Here is a 5,947-nt window from a genome sequence, read left to right as displayed (position 1 = left end):
GTAGGTTCTTTACTCAGCGAGTTCGTGAGTTCATGGAATGCCCTGCCAGTAGCAGTGGTGGACTCTCCCTCTTTATGGGCATTTAAGCGGGCATTGGATAAGCATATGGAGGATAGTGGGCTAGTGTAGGTTAGGTGGGCTTGGATCGGCGCAACATTGAGGGCTGTATTCTTCTATGTTCTATGTTCTATGTATCTCGGTACATGTGACAATAATAAATCAGATCAAAATCACTGACTGACAGTGACTTGTCATTGCCAGGGCACCATCACTGGGGTTTGGAGCCTCCTCACTCTGAAAACCTCCTGGCCTGCTGCTGGAAAGATACCTTGGTTGAGAAACCTGACTGGGCATCACTCTGACACCAGTGAAAGAATGGAGCTGGCACAAAACCACTATTGGAGGTATTGAGATTGTCAGCATGCCCCTGTGTGTGGGCAGTTAACCTGGGAATGTGAGGGGTGGGGGAGAGCAGTCCTGACATGACTCCCCACTATATTCCTTTCTCCTTTGTCCCTATTTGTAAACTACCCTCTGCCAGGCTGGGAATACCTAGACCGGTGCAGGTATGTATGCATTCAGCTCTAGTTGCGAAAATACAGTATAAGCTGCTAATATCTTTCTCTTGAAAATGACTCTTCTACCTTCTCAAACAATGACATTGTCTTCCATCACATGGCTGTTGTCACTAATATAGGACTGAGTGTTTCCTCTTTGCAAGTGTGAGAAGTCATTTCCCATCAACACTATAAAGGAAACCAAAAACAATGAAGTGCAAGTAGTTGATCATCTTCCAGACTTGGCCATGAAATTTAGTCAGCTTTCGAGAAATTGTAAACACGGCCACTGCTTCTCTGGGGCATTTTCCCATTTGATAATTATAGGCAGTTACAGAAATATATACAAAAAAAGAGCAGTAGTAGTAGTATATTCAGCCCTTTGAACCTGTTCTGTCATTCGATATGATCATGGTTAATCATCCAACTCAGCATCCTTTCCCATTTTAGAAGCTTTGATCACTTTAGCTCTGAGATCTATATCTAATTCCATCTTGAAAACATTCAACATTTTTGGCCTCAGACATTTTCTGTGGCAGAGAATTCCACAGGTTCACCAATCTCTGGGTGAAGAAATTCCTCCTCATCTCAGTCCTGAATGGTTCACCCAAATCCTTACACTGTGTCCCTGGTTCAGGACTCCCTGTCATTAAGAATATCCTTCCTGCAATCACCCTGTCTAAACCTGTTAGAATTTTATAGGTTGCGATGAGATTCCCCCCTCATTTTCTGAAATTCCGGTTTCTAACTACATTCCTAACCAACTCAATTTTGCTCCATTTATCAGTCCAGCTATCATGGTTACAATTTTAAAATAAGATTGTGCATATGAGAGAGAACATGGAAAGCATGAAAGAAAAAACATAAATACTGGAAGGATCACACCCTTATTTAATGCCGGGGAAGAGCGGGGTTCTGTATGAACATTTTGAATTGAAAAATCATTTAAGCAGAACATTTCATTACTACTAAATATTAAAGTCAATTGTATGGCAAAGAAGGAGAGATGCATAGTAAATTATTATCCAACATAATAAATGTTAAACCTCGATATAAAATCCATACTTTAAAATTGAACTTACTAATTAGATAAGAGTTACTGAATTCAATTTGTCCATCCAGTTTTGAAATAACTTATGCTTGAATGACTTTTTCTTAAAACAAAAAGTTATAATCTGGTTGATGTAATTTGGTTTGTGCAGCAGAGTTCAGTTATATATATTTATATCTTAATTCTTATTAAAAACTTGGGGTTTTTTTGAGAAAATACCTGCATTTTTAAGCAGTGCAAACTTAGATAGATAGTTTTAAAACACCAATGGTTAAAAAGTTGGTTAGAAAGAATCCAGGCAGATACATTTCTGGTCAGGGCTTTATTTTAGCTTATACATTACCAACCTGATTACTCATTGCTCAATAATATACGCAGCTCTCACTTAATTATCCCGCAATTACAGTCATAGAGTCATAGAGATGTACAGCACGGAAACAGACCCTTCAGTCCGACTCATCCATGCCAACCAGATATCCCAACACAATCTAGTCACATCTGCTAGAACCGGCCCATATCCCACCAAACCCTTCCTATTCATATACCCATCCAAATGTCTTTTAACTATTGCAATTGTACTAGCCTCCACCACTTCCTCTGGCAGCCCATTCCACACACATACCTTTCTCTGTGTGAAAAAGTTGACCCTTAGGTCTCTTTTATATCCTTCCCTTCTCACCCTAAACCTATGCCCTCTCGTTCTGGACTCCGTACCCCAGGGAAAAGACTTTGTCTATTTATCCTATTCATGCCCCTCATGATTTTATAAACTTCTAAAAGATCACCCCCTCAGCCTCCGGTGCTCCAGGGAGAACAACCCAGCCTATTCAACCTCTCGCTATAGCTCAAATCCTCTAACCCTGGCAACATCCATATAAATATTTTCTGAATCCTTTCAAGTTTCATCCTTCCAATAGGAAGGACACCAGAATTCCAAAAATGGCCTAACCAGTGTCCCATACAGCCACAACATGACCTCCCAACTCAATACTCTGACAAATATAGGAAAGCATACCAAATGCCTTCTTCACTATCCTATCTACCTATGACTCTATTTTTAAGGAGCTATGAACCTGCACACAAGGTCTCTTTGTTCAACAACACTCCCTAGGACCTTACTATTAAGTGTAGAAATCCTGCTAAGATTTGCTTTCCCAAAATGCAGCACCTCACATTTATCTAAATTAAACTCCATCTGCCACTTCTCAGCTCTTTGGCCCATCTGGTCCAGATCCTGTTGTAACCTGAGGTAACCCTCTTCGCTGTCCACTAGACCTCCAATTTTGGTGTCATCTGCAAACTTACTAACTATACCTCTTATGCTCACATCCAAACCATTTATATAAATGATGAAAAGTAGTGGACCCAGCACCGGTCCTTGTAGCACTCCACTGGTCACAGGCCTCCAGTCTGAAAAACAACCCTCCACCACCACCCTCTGTCTTCTAACTTTGAGCCAGATCTGTGTCCAAATGACTAGTTCTCCCTGTATTCCATGAGATCTAATCTTGCTAACCAGTCTCCCATTGGGAACCTTGTTGAACACCTTACTGAAGTCCATATAGATCATGTCTACCGCTCTGCCCTCATCAATCCTCTTTGTTACTTCTTCAAAAAACTCAATCAAGTTTGTGAGACATGATTTCCCACGCACAAAGCCATGTTGACTATCCCCACTCAGTTCTTGCCTTTCTAAATACATCCTGTCCCTCAGGATTCCCTCCAACAACTTGCCCACCACCAATGTCAGGCTCAATGGTCTATAGTTCCCTGGCTTGTCCTTACCACCTTTCTTAAACAGTGGCACCATGGTAGCCAACTTCCAGTCTTCCGTGACTATCGACAATATACAATCATTATATATTCCCTGGATCCATCTGGTATTGGGCATCCTTGCCAGACCTGACTAGATAGATAGCATGTAGCATCTTTGTTTTGAAAGTTACGGATGATATTTCAGGTCCAAAATACTTTATTTTCTGGTTTGGCTGAATTAGATGACACTTTGGTGGGGCCATTAGTGTTCTTGATGAGAAGAAAGAAGAGGAAGTAATTAATAACACAATGCATTTTTAAAATAAAACCAGAAAATGGGGTAAACCTTCAACAGGTCTGACACCATGTGGAGAGAAAGAGAGTCAATGTTTCAGGTTTATGACCTTTCTTCACCTTCCCTGAGCTAGCACCTGCTCTCCATTCTCCCTTTGCTCTGTCTGGAGACCACTTATGCCCAAATTTCTCACTACTTGCAAATACCACATCAAAGCTAAACTATATGCTGTGCTAGGCCAAGTGATGACCTGTCTTCATTGTCCTTTCTCATCATTTCATGTTTCTTCACAACGCCTGGCTGGTTGTAGGCAAGGAGAAAGAAATAACATAGTGGTCTGGGGATGTGGGGAAAACAAGTGACCGACAGCTCATAAATTAGCAGAAATGAAGAGATGAGGAACCAAAGCGTGTGAGAAGGAGAACTACGTAGGAACATACTTTACCAGGTTCAATGGTTTCAGCCACATCTTTGACCACGGCCTTTTGTCATTGCCACTCCAATGTGGTGAGATCTCTCTACACAGATAGTTCTGCCTGTCCCATGCAGTTAACATAGAACATCACAGCGCAGTACAGGCCTTTCGGCCCTCGATGTTACACTGACCTGCGAAATTAATCTGATGCCCATCTAAACTACACCATTCCATTATTATCCATATATATGTCCAATGCCTATTTAAATGCCCTTAACATCAGCCAGTCGACTATTGTTGCAGGCACGTTGTTCTATGCCCCTACTACTCTCTGAGTAGAGAAACTACTCCTGATATCTGTCCTAATTCTATCACCCCTCAATTTAAAGCTATGTCCCCTCATCTTAGCCTTCACCATCTGAGGAAAAAAGCTCTCACTGTCCATCCTATCTAACCCTCTGATTATCTTATACGTCTCGATTAAGTCATTTCTCAACCTCCTTTTCTCCAACCAAAAATAGCCTCAGTTCCCTCAGCCTTTCCTCGTAAGACCTTCCTTCCATACCAGGCAGCATCCTAGCAAATCTCCTCTGAACCCTTTCCAAAGCTTCCATATCCTTTCCATAATGTGGTGACCAGAAGGTGCGGCTTTACCAGTGTCTTGTACAGCTGAAGCATGACCTCGTAGCTACGAAACTCAATCTCCTTACCAATAAAAGCCAACACACCATATGCCTTCTTAACAATCCTATCAACCTGGGTGGCAACTTTCAGGGATTTATGCACCTGGACACCGAGATCTCTCTGTTCATCTACACTGCCAAGAATTTCACCATTAACCCAGTACTCTGCATTCCTGTTACTTCTTCCAAAGTGAACTACCTCACACTTTTCCACATTAAATTCCATTTGCCACTTCTCAGCCCAGCTCTGCATCTTATCTATGTCCCTCTGTAACCCACAACATCCTTCGGCACTATTCACAACCTTCGTGTCATCTGCAAATTTACTAACCCATCCTTCTGCGTACACCTCCAGATCATTTATAAAAATAACAAAGAGTAGTGGCCCCCAAAAATTCCTTGCAGCACACCACTGGTAATTGAGCTCCAGGATAAACATTTCCCACCAACCATCACTGTCTGTCTTGTTTCAGCTAGCCAATTTCTGATTCACACTGCTAAATCATCTTCAATCACAAAACTACTTATTTTGTGCAATAGTCTACTGTGTGGAACGTTATCAAATGTCTTACTGAAGTCTATATACACCACATCAACCGCTTTACTTTCATCCACCTATTTTGTCACCTTCTCAAAGAACTCAATAAGGTTAGTGAGGCATGACCTACACTTCACAAAATAGTGTTGACTATCCCTAATCAACTTATTCCTCTTGAGATGATTATAAATCCTATCTCTTATAACCTTTTCCAACACCTTACCCACAACAGAAGTAAGGCTCACTGGCCTATAATTACCAGGGTTGTCCTGACTCCCCTTCTTAAACAAGGGAACAACATTTGCTATCCTCCAGTCTTCTGGCACTACTCCTGTCAACATTATTAACATAAAGATCAAAGCCAAAGGCTCTGTAATTTCCTCCCTGGCTTACCAGAGAATCCAAGGATAAATCCTATCTGGCCCTGGGGTCTTATCTATTTTCAGATCTTCAAAAATTGCTAAAGCCTTCTCTTTGTTAACCTCAATCCCATCTAATCTTGTAGCCTGAATCTCCATATTCTCACTAACATTACCCTTTTCCATTAAACGCTTCCCCTATGTCCTCAGATTCTACACACAACTTTTAACTACTATCATTGATTGGCCCTAATCATACTGTAGTCATTCTTTTATTCCTGATATACCTATAGA

The sequence above is a fragment of the Chiloscyllium plagiosum genome, chromosome 1, assembly GCF_004010195.1.
Source record: "Chiloscyllium plagiosum isolate BGI_BamShark_2017 chromosome 1, ASM401019v2, whole genome shotgun sequence".
Lineage (NCBI taxonomy): Eukaryota > Metazoa > Chordata > Chondrichthyes > Orectolobiformes > Hemiscylliidae > Chiloscyllium > Chiloscyllium plagiosum.
The sequence above is the reverse complement of the archived record's forward strand: the minus strand, read 5'-3'. Positions refer to the sequence as shown.